At 39.3% G+C, this 16,490-nt stretch overlaps 1 protein-coding gene across 3 annotated transcripts in view; it reads left to right on the top strand.

Annotated features, from left to right (window-relative positions):
• The first annotated feature begins 3,603 nt into the window (after positions 1 to 3,603).
• LOC128744436 (bumetanide-sensitive sodium-(potassium)-chloride cotransporter) overlaps positions 3,604 to 16,490 on the top strand; it is a 112,013-nt gene continuing 99,126 nt past the window's right edge. For 2 of the 3 annotated variants that reach the window (XR_008412388.1, XM_053841456.1), the window contains exons 1-2: positions 3,604 to 3,713; positions 4,812 to 4,961. The gene's annotated coding sequence lies outside the window, so the exon portion shown is untranslated. Of the gene's footprint in view, positions 3,725 to 4,811; positions 4,962 to 16,490 lie in introns of all 3 variants that reach the window. The other variant, XM_053841457.1, reaches the window with a different exon arrangement.

The following is a 16,490-nucleotide window of genomic DNA, read 5'->3' on the forward strand; positions in this document are numbered from 1 at the left end:
TAAATACTAAAGATAGAGCAATACTTAGTTCAGCAATCTTATGGATAATAATTTACTCTATAAATGCCCCATATGAAATATTTTCGAATAATGAAAAGAATAATTTTTTGTCACACTACTGTAGTCCGGCGTCCTTACGACGTGTCCGACCCATAGCCTGCTGACTTTCGCCAGATATGCAATCTCCAAGCAGTGCCTATAGGTCATGATTCATACGCCTTCGCTACTCTCTGCTTCCAGTTTGTACTCTAGCAAATAGGTACCGTCCGCAGCATCTTCCGCTCGAACACGACAAGGGCGCGTATGTCCTCCGTGAGCAGCATCACAGCTTTAAGTCCATAAAAAACTATCTGTCTAATAAGGGTTTTGCGCATTTTTAGCTTCGTACGGCGCCGGCGGTGTATGTTTCTTGATTCTAGCGTTTTGCGTAGGGCCCGATTTCCCACTTGAATGCGTCGTTAGATCTCCTTACCATTGTTGTTGTTGTCCGCCGTCACCCACGTTGCCAAATACACGAACTCATCTACCACGTCTTGTTCGCCGTTGTCGACGGTTGTTCGAATGGCACGTCATAATTGCGATGAACGCGCTTTGGCTTTTAGTCAATTAAACAATGGCACTAACATATTCTTATAACCACACAAATGCCAGAGATGCAGTTCACATTAGTCCTTGATCTGATATAGTCCTACGTCACCCTTTCGTACAACCCTTAGGGCTGTAGTTTTTTCCGGACAAGTCGAATTCAAACAAGTTCTAAATGAATCTAAATTCATTTCCGGCAATAATAACATAAGAAACAGACACTGATGAAGCATGCAATATGGAGCTAAAACACGCATATTTCTGAACAATATTTTTGTTGATTTGTAGCATATTCAACCGTTGTATAGCTAATTACCGGGTTCAGCGCTTGATGTTGATTGTTGGGTAGATAGTAAGCTTCTAAGTTTCTTTCTTTAAGGATGGCAATACAAGTTGTGGTGAAAACGTACGCATTGCAAAAATAAACAAACGATGAAAAGAACTACAAACGGTTTCCTTAAATGCTACGTCTATTAAGCCTTCTACAACAAATGCTTCCACGCCCTGCCGGTCGACCTTAGTCATAGCCGATGAAACGATGAAAATGTTCTATTGTTTGCAGCTGGGGGACGCTGGAAGGTTTGGCGGTATTTAGTATAATGATTATCTTTAGCTGGTCCATCTTCTCTAGTGATCTTTTAACAGGTTGGGCCGAAGCCAGGCCAACCAAAAGACCAAGTCCTCCAGGCGGTAACTTCCAGCAAGCATATCATACATATCTCTACGTTCACTAGAAGCCCCAAAAGAAAGAACAGAACACTAAATAACGCGATTACTAGACACAACACTTATGGTTCTTACATAAGTGTTGTGTCTAGTAATCGCGTTATTTAGTGTTCTTACGTTGCACATAAAATCAATATATATATTGAAAAGAACAGAAGCTTGGACATTCCCTTCTCGTTTATCGTCAACTATAGAGGGACCTTCTTTGGGAACTTTGTGTAGGAGATATATTTGACGCCATCGCCCACCTTCTCGGTGGGTCGTAATGTACCTAGAGCTTTGCAACTCGTTGCCATCTAACATCAAGTAGGTCTCGTTATCTTTCGCCGAAATGATGTTTTTGCCAGCACCTTCGGCCTTCAACCAGTCTGCTGTTCAGATATGGCCGATCTTAACTGACGCATCCACATAAAAATTTCATTTTTGGCGAGGTACCTTTTCACTGTTTGGTTCCGACTTCTCCAATGCAAGGAAGGCCGAGGGCAGCTTGCTCTCGGTGTCCCTTCTCAGCTTCTATTGCTCTTATCGTGTTTCTAGCATGGAGAGGATGTTGTATGTGCCAGATCGGTTATATCCGGCAGATACGAAGTGCCTCACGATGTCCAACTTCTTCACTCCAGGCTGCAGCTGGCAGTACGAACAAAGCTTCGAGTGTAGTTGCTTAACTGTTTTCGTCACAGCTACTAAAAATTAATTGATAACGCTGTGAAATTATTTCTGTACACAATCGGTTACTACGATTATCTGTACATAGGTGGATACATCACCAGTTTTCTGGGTAATCGTATGAAAAATTGCTAACATCAGTTAACTTTTTGTGCATATATAATACCCAAAAATTATCAATTGTCGACAGTTATTTGCGATGCTCAATCAAAAATGTGGTAATTTTTTGGTAATTTAGATTTAGCGATTAGCGAAATTTTCGCTAATCTGAGTTTATCGATTAGCGTTTAGCGATTAGCGAGCTAACTTTTATGGTTAGCGGATTAGCGGTTAACGACGCTAAGTTTTCAGTTAGCGGTGGCCACCACTGCCCAAATCCGTACCATAGAGTAGAAAGTGAGGTCGAATCGCACAAAGTGAGTAATTTCCCTCTAGTTTTGAATCCATCAATACCGTGGACCCCCGTTCGTTTGACCGTTTTTAATCTAAACACTTTTTAATTTGAACCCCGTTGGTTTGCACGACGTGCAAATTAAAAATGGTTCAAATGTCATTCTCAACACGACATCATTTGCTTATGCAGACAATGCACATAAACACGGTTTGTTTGTACTAGCCTAGCGTGTTTATTTTGTTTCACATTCCGTTTTCCCAACGATTTTGACAGAAATCCGATCGAAGAATGAAAAATTCACTGCTTGCAAGTGCGAACTAAATCAAACCACCAAAATAATAACAAAAAGCAGAGCGGCCAATTCATACTAGTTTCAACATATTTAGGGTTGCCAGTTGTTCAAATTAAAAACTAACCCCGTTAGTTTGCATGAGCAATCGGTCAAACGAACGGGGGTCCACTGTACACGCAAAATAATCCACACATCCTTTCCACGTGAAAGATCACGTAAATTTCTTCGAAAATACAATAACTTCTATCTGATTTCCACGTAAAGGCATGCATGCTCATGCAAACCACGTGGAATTCACGTGAATAGTACGGGAAAAGTTGGATAGCAAATATTCACATAACTTTTTCCGTAATTTCAACGTGAAAATTATTTTGAGTGTACCTAACGAACCGGTTCGTACATTGTAACAGAATAACCTATTAGTCACAACGGTTGAGCACCTTATTAACGATTTTTGTTATCCCAAAATTTGGGATCTTTTAAAAATAAATTTATTTCCTACAATCATGCAACGTTGTTCTATGTGCACCGCGTTTCATTTCTGTCATATACAATTTAAAACCACCCTAAGCGCAGCAGGTCACCATAGCAACAGCTTGCTAACAACGGTTGCAGTTCTCTCAGTGAGAACTTGCGGGTAGCCCGCAGCGCAGCGACTGATGAGCGAAAATCGGATTCGCAGAGCACATATGCAAAGTCAGCCGCGATGACGCGAGAAATTTACTCACGCGCGACTGCATAAGTTGCTGGCGCTGCTCGATTCGCGAGACCGGCATTGTGCTGTTTGCCAACAGAAAACAAAACCAACGCCATACGGTGCGTCGCGACGTCTTCTGCTAACCGTCGAAATTACAAGTTAGCTCTTTTCCAGCGCACGCGGCACCGTGGACGCGACCGTCCATATAATTCCAGCGAGCGCAAGCCGCGATTTCTCAGTTGCGATCGCGCTTTTCCCCGGGTCGTTTGCGTCTGTTTGCTGAAATAACGGTCGTTTATAGCTGCAATTTTTTCCACTGTTCAATAAAGTGTGGCAGGTCGTGATCGTCGCAGGTCAGTAGGCTGTCAGTTTAAAGTTTAGTTTCGTTTTTTTTAAGTTGTTGTTGTTCGGTTAAATCGATGAATTGGGGGGTGGTAACTGTCAATGTGAACCGGATCGTGCCAAAGGAAGCTTTTCCAGACTGTATAATTAGCCGTTTAGGTGGCGATCGGCCCATAAGGTTGTCGCCTAGGTCGTGCAAACAACGTGGACAGACACTTCTTGGCCAGACAGGTGTGCGGACAGCGTGTAAATAAGACACCAAGTTTTCGAGTGCGTGATTTGCCTTCGCTAGGTTTCGTCCGGGCTCACGATTTGGCCAGGTGGCACGTTTACTGGAAGGGTGCACTGCAGCAGTGATTGGAAATTTATGTTCGCGAGGCACCCACCACCGCCTCGGAAAGTAATGTTTACTCCGATTGCAAAGCAAACTAAACGATAATTTATATGTGCATAAGAGTGTACCGGCTGGAGGACGGAACACTGCTGCGTGGCTGTGTCGCTTGAATGTGTTTTTTTTCGGACGAGGACTATTAAGTGTAATTATTTGTTTTTGATTCAGCAGTAACGAAATGTTGCATTCAAAGAATACCGATTGATCTGCTCCGTAGATTCAGCGCGCGTGGTTCCACTTAGGCGCCGTGTTAGTAGCGTTCGCAGATTAGGGCGATCGGTTTTTTGAAACAAAATTCCAATTTTGCAATTTATTTAATAGATAATCATAAATACTGAAATAATACAGTGGTTTTCACAATTTTTGTAACTGTCACATTAAACCCTGACCATATTATAAACGACACAACTTTCATTGTTTCTTATCGGAAAACTTCATTTTTGGTTACCCTAGAAAGTGGTGTCTATTTTTAGTGCTAAACGGTGCGGAAAGGAACAAATAGAAATACAAGAAAGGTGATTATGAAAGCGAATAAAAAGTGAACCATTTGGGCAAACAGCACTCGGTAAAAGCAACGTTAACTTGAAGTTGATCGGTGTGGAACGGGAGGAAAAGCTTCAGAACTATTTTAACCGTGCACCTTCTAACCCTACCGATGAATAGTGTCGTTGTGCCAGAAGGTGTATGTTTTTGCATAGCTCAGTTTTCTTTTTTGCAGTGCTTTTCGTCAGTGTATTTTTATTGCGACCTAAGTGCAGAACAGTGTTTCCCGGTACGAAGCTGAACGTGCAGTTCGAGCCTGTCGTGTGACCAGCAAAGTAAACAGGAGCACATTCGAGCGACCTCAAACCTAAAGGTTTCAGCTGGGGTAAGTGTTTGCATTGGCATATTTGTCTGGTCCATCCGTGGGAATCATGTTCAGTCGAGGGTAGGGGCATTTTGTACACTTTAAAGAGTGAATGAAGAAAACGACGCGCCTGAACGATGAGCTAACCATTGCCGGTCATAGCGACAAGGCCTCCGGTACTGAGTGCTAGGCAATTGGAGATAACGTTCATCCGGAAATTTGTCACGTGCCCGTTGCTAGTTGAAGTTTATAAGCCTGAAGTCGTTGCTAATAATATGGACAGCTATGTGGCTCTTAAGAGAGGAGGAGCAGTTTACGGTCATGCCGATAGTTGAAACTGTCGACACTGCCTGCATTCAGTGAAAGTTTTAATTATCCAATATAAGTTTTGAATTTCCTGTAATTAAAATAATTATATTTTGATGGCGTTATGAAGTTTCATTAACATGTCTATGTTAAAACAGCTCCTCTTCACTATTAGATTCACCTTTCCTCTTGATAGACTTGTAAAAATAAATTGAACTAGAATGTACTACAATCAGCCTTATGATTGTTACCGTTCTAAAATTTTTGTTTGTTTTTGTTCGAATTGGCTCGAACAGGCGAACATTCATTCAAGTTTTATTCGAATATGAGAATACTATTTTTCGATTCGTTAGAATCCAAATACAGCCTGAATTCGTTGATTGATTCACGACTGCACTTCAACTGCCGAATCATGATTCGCTAATTGGGTCGACTGACAGTTGATAGAAATTTCTAAACTCGAAAATTCTATAGAATATTGAAATTCAAGTGCTTTTTAGTTGGAGTATGGTGCAACTAGTGAATAGCGCAATTAACGAACCCTCAATTAGCAAATTATTGCTGTATTCATACGAAAGCTAATTGGGCAAAAACAAGCTCTTGATCCCAAGAATTAGAAGCCACTGGTTTGGCATCTTACAAGATTCCAATTTACCCCCATATATCATCCTGATTTAAACTTAGAATACTTAGAATAAAATGCACGTAAGTGTCCATAGTATGATAAAATATTATGCTTAATGTATACCACCATGATCGTTATAATGTCCTCTATCCGGTGATTTACAATAGCCAATGTGTTGTACATAAATCGTGAATCTCGGATGACTTTTGTCACAATATCGAGTTTTGCCAGTTTCTGAGGAGTTCATGGGTGGTTTAACATACAAATTTTCCTCACAGTAAAGTAGATAACAACTCCCCCCCATTTCTTAGCTAAATAAAATAAAGTGGATAGCATTTAAATATTCGCCAAGATTATATAACATTTCGTCGAATACCATTTCGCGGAACACCACTTCTCGATTGACGGAATATAGAGTTTCGCGGAATACCATTTCACGAAAAACCTTACGCGGGATGTACCATTTCACAGAAAATGTTTTCATGGAAAGTACCATTTCGCAGGGGTTATTCTCTTCTTACTCTCTGTCGCTCGTTTGGACCCAACTGAAGGAAAGTAATAGAGGTCAGTAGACCTAGGCAAAGAAATAAACCTAGATAGAGGTGATCTCTGCGCCCTAGTATTACTATTAATAGTTTTTGATGGTCTTGTTATTTACTAATGTTTTATGGAAGAGTCTAAAATTTCTCGAGTTCAATTAGTCTTTAAGTTATGCAAAAATTTCTGTTTTATTTGTATGAGAGTCCTTATCCCCCTACCACAGGGGTGAGGGGTCTAAAAGCATCACAAAAAAATTCCTATCTCCAAAGCCCCCCATGTGCCTCTTAGTGGGGGGGAGAGGTCTCTAACCATCATAAGAATCTTTTCCGGCCACAAAAACCCCAACATGCTAATTTTCACGCCGATCGGTTCAGTAGTTTTCGATTCTATAAGGAACATACGGGTAGACAGAAAGAAATCCATTTTTATAGGCATAGACTAGCTGACCCGACAAACTTCGTATTGCCACAGAATAACCTGTGTTGTACATAAATCATGAATCTCGGGCGATCTTTGTGACAATCTCGAGTTTTGCAAGTTTCTGGGGAGTTCAACCTTAGATGATTCATTTTGGCAGTTACGTAACTATGAAAGCATCCCAGGTAACCAATAAGCATCTCCAATGCTATTCAAAAGACCAATAAGCATTTAGGTCGCCTTAAATGCTACTTAAATGCTATTTTGGCAAAATATACAGCTACTTTACTGATAACCTTCTTATAGTGTTGACAATGCTAATTTACAGCTAATTACCGACAAGAAGAATTTGAATACAATTTTGGATGCCAATTTACAACACCTATGCAGTCAAAAAGCTAACATACAATAACGTACAGTATAAAATACCAGATACGCTGCTTTGCTGCTTACGTTAAGGCTTATTAGTTACCTGAAATGGGTAGTTTAATATACAAATTTGCAATTTTTCCTCACAATAAAGTAGAAAACAACTCCCCTGTCCCCTCATTGCATAGCCAGAAAGCAGAAAGTAATATTCGCCATGATTGTACAACATTTCGCCGAATATTATTTTGCGAAAAACCTTAAGCGGAATGTACCATTTCACGGAAAACTTTTTTGTGGAAAGTACCATTCCGCGATCCTCTCCTTACTCGCTGTCGCTCGTTCCAGGAAACCCAGGTAGACCTAGGAAAATAAATAAACCTAGACAGTAGTGATTTCTGCGGGGAGTTGCCTCCCCACAGTGGGCGGCACTTCCGACGGCGGGTCGCCGGCAACACCCGCGGCCGTCTCGACCTGAATGATCTAGTGTTACTACAGATAGTTTTTGTGGTCTTGTTATTGATTCATGTTTTATGGAAGAGTCTCGAATTTCTCGAGTTCGATTAGTTTTTGAGTTTCGCAAAAATTTCTGTTTTATTTGTATGAGAGTCCATATCCCCCTACCATAGGGGTGAGAGGTCTCTTACTATCTATACCTATAAAGAAGGATTTCTGTCTGTCTGTCTGTCTGTCTGTCTGTCTGCCTGTCTGTCTGTCTGTCTGTCTGTCTGTCTGTCTGTCTGTCCGTATGTTCCTTATAGAATCGAAAACTACTGAACCAATCGGCATGAAAATATGCATGTAGAGGTTTTTTGGTGCCAGGAAAGGTTTTAGTGATGGTTAGAAACCCCTCCCTCCACTAAGAGGGGGGGCTCTCATACAAATGAAACACAAATTTTTGCATAACTCGACAACTAATCAAGCAAATAGAACAAAATTTGACATGTGGGTGTTTTCGGTGACAAGAATTTATTCTATGGTAAATTGAGACCCCTCCCCTCTTTATAAGGGGAATTATAACTCCTCTGCTCTTTAAAAGGGGGGGCTTCCATATAAATTTCCTCATAACTCGAGAACTAATCAAGCAAATGGAACCAAATTTGGCATATGAAAGTTTTCGAGGGCAAGAATATTTTCTATAGTAAATTAGGACCCCTCCCCACTTTAAGAGGGGGGGCTCCTGTACCAAGGAAACACAATTTTCCTCATAACTCTAAAAGTAATTAAGCAAATGGAACCAAATTAGGCATGTGGGTGTTTTTGGAGACAAAAATTTTTTCTATGATGAATTGGGACCCCTCCCCGTTTTAGGAGGGGGGATCCTATACACATGAAATGCAAATTTCCTCATAACTGAAGAACTAATCAAGCAAATGGAAAAAAATTTGGCATGTGAAAGTTTTCGAGGGCAAGAATATTTTCTATGGTGAATAAGGACCCCTCCCCACTTTAAGAGGGGGGGCTACTATACAAACTAAATACAAATTTCCTCATAACTCGAGAACTAATCAAGCAAATGGAACAAAATTTGGCACGTGGGTGTTTTTGGAGACAAAATTTTTTTCTATGATGAATTGGGACCCCTCCCCACTTTAGGAAGGGGGGCTCCTATACAAATGAAATGCAAATTTCCTCATAACTCGAGAATTAATGAAGCAAATGGAACCAAATTTGGCATGTGAAAGTTTTCTAGGGCATGAATATTTTCAATGGTGAATTAGAACCCCTCCCCACTTTAAGAGGGGGGGCTCCTATACAAATGAAATTCAAATTTCCTCATAACTCGAGAACTAATCAAGCAAATAGAACCAAATTTGGCATGTAAGTGGTTTTGGACGCAAGATTTTTTTCTATGGTGAATTGAGACCCCTCTCTTCTTTAGAAAGCGAGTTATGGCCCATCTCCCCTTTAAGAGGGTGGGCTTCCATACAAATGAAATGCAAATTTCCTCTTATCTCGAGAACTAATCAATCAAATGGAACCAAATTTGGCATGTGAGAGTTTTAGCTGGCAGAAATTTTTTCTATTGTTAATTACGACCCCTTCTCCTTTTAAGAGGGGAGCTCCCATACAAATGAAATTCAAATTTCCTTATAACTTGAGAACTAATCAAGCAAATGAAACCAAATTTGGCATGTGGGAGATTTTGGAGTCTTGAATTTATTTTACGATAGTTAGAGACCTCTCACCCCTGTGGTAAGGGGATATGGACTCTCATACAAATAAAACAGAAATTTTTGCGAAACTCAAAAACTAATCGAACTCGAGAAATTCGAGACTCTTCCATAAAACATTAGTCAATACAAGACCACAAAAACTATCTATAGTAACACTAGATCATTCAGGACGAGACGGTCGCGAGTGTTGCCGGTGACCCGCCGTCGGTAGCGCCGCCCACTGGGGGGCTTGCAAAACTCGAGATTGTGACAAAGATCATCCGAGATTCATGATTTATGTACAACACAGGTTAATTTATGGCAATACGAAGTTTGTCGGGTCAGCTAGTCATAAAATAAATTCAAGACTCAAAAATCTCCTACATGCTAAATTTGGTTCCATTGGCTTGATTAGTACTCAAATTATAAGGGAGTTTGTATTTCATTTGTATAGGAGCCCCCCCCCTCCCTCCTAAAGTGGGAGAGGTCCTAATTCACCATAGAAAATATTTTTGCCTCCAAGAACCTCCACGTGCCAAATTTGGTTCTATTTGCATGATTAGTTCTCGAGTTATGAGAAAATTTGTATTTCATTTGTATAGGAGCCCTCTCTCCTAAAATGGGGAGGGGTCCCAATTCATCATAGAAAAAAATTTTGTCTCCAAAAACATACACATGCCAAATTTGGTTCCATTAGCTTGATTAGTTCTCGAGTTATGAGGAAATTTGCATGGAAGCCCCCCTCTTAAAGGCGAGAGGAGTTATAATTCCCCTTATAAAGAGGGAAGGGGTCTCGATTTACCATAGAATAAATTCTTGTCACCGAAAACACCCACATGCCAGATTTTGTTCTATTTGCTTGATTAGTTCTCGAGTTATGCAGAAATTTGTGTTTCATTTGTATGGGAGCCCTCCCTCTTAGTGGGGGGAGGGGTCTCTAACCATTACTAAAACCTTTCGTGGCCCCAAAAACCTCTACATGCAAATTTCCACGCCGATTGGTTCAGTAGTTTTCGATTCTATAAGGAACATACGGACAGACAGACAGACAGACACACAGACACAGCTTCTTATAGGTATAGATTTGTATGGGAGCCCCTTCTTAGTGGGGGGAGGGGTCTCTAACCATCATAAGAACCTTCCCTGGCCCCAAAAACCCCTACATGTAAATTTTCACGCCGATCGGTTCAGTAGTTTTCGATTCTATAAGGAACATACGGGCAGACAGACAGAAATCCTGTTTTACAGGTGAAGATTTCAAGTCTAATGAAATTTGCGTTTTCATACCCAATTTCAAGTCCTATTTCAAGTCCAATTTCATGTTTAATTTTAATTCCTATTTCATGCTAGTTTTAAATTCAAAATTGAAGTCTAATTTTAGGTCCACTTTCGAGTTCAATTAAATGTCCAATTTCCAGTTGAAAACCTCCATTCAAGTCTGAATTGGCTCAAATTTAAGTCTAATTTAGGCTGACCAGTCGTCCCGGATTTTGATGATGTGCCCTGGAAAGTTGAAACCTTACAAAGAGATGTTAAAGGTGAGACAGATTTTTTTCTGAAAATCGCGAAGAATTATCTGTATCAAGGTTTATAACTCTCATATATATTCCACTAGCTGTCCCGATACCACATATAATTCTGTGTTTTTTGTTGGAAAAATCTGACAATCTGTACGGCGAGGAAAAATATCTGTGCAAAAATCTGTCCAATGCAAAACAATGAGAATGAAAGAGAAAGAAAGAGTCATTTTGCTGACTATTTCCGTCTCTTTCACACTCATGCAAAAGCTCAAAAATCTGTTTAATCTGTGTAATTTGGCGAAAATCTGTATTCTATGCATACAGATTCTGTACAGGCGATTTCTTTCAAATATCTGTTAAACACAGAATAATCTGTGCATGTGACAACCCTCCCGACAAATTTCGTATTGCCACAAATTAAACTGTGTTGTACATAAATCGTGAATCTCGGATGACCTTTGTCACAATCTCGAGTTTTGAAAGTTTCTGGGGAGTTCATGGGTGTTTTATTATACTAATTTTCCTCACAGTAAAGTAGAAAACAACTCCTGCCATTGCTTAGCCTGATAAAATAAAGCGGATAGCATTTAAATATTCGCCATCATTACAAACCATTTCGCCGAATACCATTTTGCGGAACACCAATTCTCGGTTGACCATAACGCGGAATATGGAGTTTCGCAGTATACCATTTCGCGAAAAACCTTACGTGGGAGGTATCATTTCAAATTGCCTACAAAAACACCCACATGTTAAATTTGGTTCCAATTGCTTGATTAGTTCTCGAGTTATGAGGAAATTTGTATTCCATTTGTATAGGAGCCCCCCCTCCTAAAGTGGGGAGGGGTCTCAATTCACCATAGAAAAAATTCTTGCCTCCAAAAACACCCACTTGTAAAATTTTGTTCCATTTGCTTGATTAGTTCTCGAGTTATGCAGAAATTTGTGTCATTTGTATGGGAGCCCCCCCTCTTAGTGAGGGGAGGGGTCTCTAACCATCATAAGAACCTTCCCTGGCCCCAAAAACCCCTACATGCACATTTTCACGCCGATCGGTTCAGTAGTTTTCGATTCTAAAAGGAACATAGGGACAGACAGACAGACAGAAATCCATTTTTATAGGTATAGATTATATGTAAGAACTACAGAAAATTAATTGTTTTATTTAGTTAATGCCATTGCACACCTAATTTAATGAATGTTTCTTACAGCATTCTTTCTCAGCTTTATTTTGGTGGTCTTGAAATTAAAATCCGTTGGGGTGGTTGGGTGGGTTGGGCTCATGGTGAAAACGACGATTGTTTGATAAAATCCACTATGGCGACCAAATCCAAGATGGCCACCAAAAAAAATTTTACTCCATTTGAAAGCTCTGTTCTTCTTCTTTACAGAACCGGGTCATTTGTAAGTTGTTTCATGGCAAATTTATGAAATATCGCACGATATAGATCTCAAGATTTGCTCAAAATTCAACTTTTTTTAAACCTGTAAGGCCCCTTGGTGCCCGAGGGGTCCACTATTTCGAGGTATCAGAAGTGTAGTTCTTATTTGTTAACCATTTTCAACCAATTAAGAGCAAAAATTCCAATATTAAAAGACCCTGTGTCAGTAGTGGCCCCGTTTCAGCGAGAGTTACTCATATGTTTATTATTAAGTCCGATTCCCAGCAAACATTTTCGTACCTATATCAAAGTAACAAATATGATATATGTACCGATATATATCTAGAAAAATCGCATTAAACTAGCATATGCGTACTGTTTTGGAGGCGATACGTACTGCAAATTATATGAAAACAATTCACATTCATAAGTATTTGTATACGATGAAATCCGACTCAACATGATTAGTTCCATAATGCTATACAATTCTGTGACGAAAATCGTATGTGAATCAGTTACTATCATTTTGTACGAATAAATGTAAACTAGGGTGCGCTTTATTAAGCTTTATGTACGATTTCGAGTTTGTTTAGCGATATTTAAGATGATTTTCACACATTATTATACGATTTGTGGTTTGCTGGGTTGATTGTCTACAACTCTTTCTTAGACACTCTTCTGGTGCAGTGAATTGTTTTTAAATTATGGTTTTTAGACTTCTTTTGTGAAAACACATACGCCGTATTTAAAAATTAGATTACTATTGAAATTAGTACTAGCATAAAATATGCCAATTTGCGATTTTCGTTCTTTAGTAAAAAGTTGAGCGAAAAATTTTTCTCCCCTATATTTAGTCATTGTTGAACTGTAACTACGATTGTTTATCTTCAGAATTCCAGAAAGATATCTTTCCTAAGAAATTAATAGACAACATACCCACTGCATACCCTTGACCGAGCCAGGCTCGTAGTTTGCATTGTTATTGCTTCCCTTTGGTATCCACCTAATAGAGCAAATATTTACATTAGCTGGTATCATTCATGTATATACCGTAGTGCAGCGTATTTTCACTATCACCGTACGTACGTATGTAGAGAATAAGGGAAGGCCTGTGTTGATAAATGTAGGCCTTCCGAGCAACCCATGAGACACAATCATCAGTGAACGGATCAGTCCATTTCCATTTACTGTCGCGCCGCACCGTAAACGATGAAAAATGATAAAAAATGGGGTGGTAGGAGGTGGGTTTGCTTGTCGGCTTGCCTCACTAAACATCAATACATAGAAGGAGGGTCTGGTGTCACTGTCACCTGTTCTATGAAGCTTTCGTGTCCTGGAAGCCTGGAAGGCAGGAGCGAAGAAGTTATCTGTTATCCTGTTGTCTTCTTGTTGGCTTTAACGTGGCGTCGATTTAATTTATTTTTTCTGCACTCTGCAGCACATTTTGTTAGATTCAATAAGATTAATCTAGTAGCCTGTTTACTACTGTTTCACATCGGATAAACAAGTAAAAATTTGCAAAAGCGCTATTACAAGTTCAATTGGCTATCGTTATTAACCAAATTTAGAATAATGTTTTGTAACGTTAAGTTTTCAAATAGACGAAGGAAATGATAGACTGTGATAGGTGTTTTATAGTATCCCCAGGGCAGGATAAGACGTTATGGGTAAAGTGTCGAAAATTAGACAAGGGGAAGGTTATTGAAGCACCATTTACTAGGTTCGTACTGTTCGTCGCATGTTCTTTTTTACCAAACTGATAGATTCGACTGAAGCCTCTTCCGTAAATATCAAGCTTCTCCTACTACAGGTAACTTCGTTAAAATATTTCTAAAATTCATTTGAAATTTCCTTATCCTTAAAACTGATTCAATTCGAATCCATCCCTGGTAGTAACTAAAACTGTTAAAATCGACTAGAACTTCTACAAACAACATCTAAACATTTGTCTGGTGAGGCAGTTTGGAAAATTTTTAAAGATAAGTGCATGTAATCCAGCTTTTACCTTGATTTTCAGAACTTAACGACTTTATAAAACGCGGACCTGGTTTCCTTCCAGCTCTTGGTTTGTGATCCAATGTCAATCGATCTTTAAGCCATTTCAACACTTTTCAGCTTTTTCCCAATGGGATAGCTCCGGATTTTCCATATAAGCGTACAAAAAAATTTTCACGCGTCTTTACTTTACTCGCTTCCATCTTGGCGAAAACAAAATGCACAACTGCGAAATTCACTGGAAATTATACACTTTAAAGAGAAACTGTGCCAGGTAAATTATACACTTTAAAGAGAAACTGTGCCATATTTGGTTAATTCCTATCTACTTAATAGAGAAAAAGATTTGGCCAGTTGGATGTGTTACAATAATTTGTGTTCTCCCTTAACCTTGTTGGGGCCGAACGTCACCACTACCAAGCAATCCTACGCAACCGACACCTGCGCTCAATCACACGGTGCGACGGGCCAACTGCAAACTATAAATGACTGTCTATCGCACAAAAAAGACATATTTTCTTCCCCATGCAGCCATTGCCACATATAGACATTACCACTTATAGACGTTACAGTTAAAAAATGAGTCATTCTACGCGGAGCACCCGAGATCTGTGTAATCGACCTTCTCAGTTTCGATCCAAATTTTGTCAGATTGTTCGTTTTAGGTGATTCTTCCTCGTTGTCGCTTGCTGACTATAGGCCATGTGCTCTGATGATGAGAATCAGAATAATGAATATAAGTTTTAATTTCTTGTACAAACATGCATATGAAGATTTCCATGACTATTTGAGAAGTAATGAAAATTGGAAGATAAATATTTTTCCAAAACAGCGGTTGCTGATAGTAAACTGAGGTTATTTTCGGATTTTGAGGGCTATTTTAAGCAAAGAAATTGTGTCGGGGCACGACAAAATGCATTTTTACCACAAACATATCGCCTCTATTTGTCTTCTAGAAGATGTTGGGAAATGCTACGGATTAGAAAATGGTGAAACATGAAATAATTATGTTGAAATTACTCGTGTTAGAAAAAAATGTTATTCATTTCTACATATATTTGAAATAAAACTTCAAGCTATCAGAATTTTTTTTCATTTGCCCCTTTTCTAAATATTTCGTTCTGAAAAGGACTGATAAAAAACTGGAAAAACGTTAGAACTCGTCATATGAGTTTTCAACACACAATGTACTACAAAAAACTGTCTTTCGATACGAGAAACAACTTTGAAAAACATTATGTTGCAATAAATCCTTTCAATTTGAAGTAATTAGCGAAAAACTGATTTCTGAGAGGTCTTCCCAACAAACATTTTTCTTGAATAGCAGCTTATTCAACCGTTGTATTGCTAATTACCGAGTAACAAGCGCTTGATATGCTGCTAAACAACAAAAATGTTTGTTGGGTTTATATAAAACACCCTGTGAGATAGAAACTATAAAAAATACGCCTACTAAGTCCTTGGAAAAGTTACTTATAAAAACCTTTGCTACAGCTTTGTCGAAGAAATCCTTCTTCTATTTCCTAGCTATAAAAAGTTAGTATAAGCTATGTCTTTACGAGCCAAACTGGAACTTAGTCATCAATTTCACATTAAGTGTTTTTATAGTTGAAAAACTTTGCTGAACATTGTGGAGAGCATTTTGAACCACAAAAACAAACTTTCTACTTAATTTTCACTTTACCACTGTGGACCACTGTGGATTGATGTAATCTAATATTCCAGTGCTTACCAAGATTAGATCTTAAAAGAGTTTTTTTTTTAAATCGTATTTTGATTTCTAAAGTCTAGTGCTCTCCGCCAGATCTCTGGTCTAACGATCTTGCACGCTGCGCTCCTGGTCATCTTGATCCTAACGGGTTTAAAGCAAACACAATCTTTGCAGGGTAGTTGTCCAGCATTCTAGCAACATACCCTGCCTATCGTATCCGTCCAGCTTTAGTCACCTTTTGGGTACTGGGTTCGCCATAGAGCTGTGCGAATTCATGGTTCATCCTCCGCAAGCATTGTCCATGTTTCATACCCGTAGAGAACAACCGGTCTAATAAGCGTCTTGTACAGGGTGCACTTTGTACGAGGACTTGATCTACTCGACCGCAATTGCTTATGAAGCCCATAGTAAGCACGGCTTCCGCTGATAATACGACCTCCGTCCGCCATTACCAGTGAGCCAAGGTAGACAAATTCGTCGACTATGTCATTGGCAAATCAGACGAATTAACTAGATTTGTTGAAGATGGTCT

The sequence above is a fragment of the Sabethes cyaneus genome, chromosome 3 (genome assembly GCF_943734655.1).
Source record: "Sabethes cyaneus chromosome 3, idSabCyanKW18_F2, whole genome shotgun sequence".
NCBI lineage: Eukaryota > Metazoa > Arthropoda > Insecta > Diptera > Culicidae > Sabethes > Sabethes cyaneus.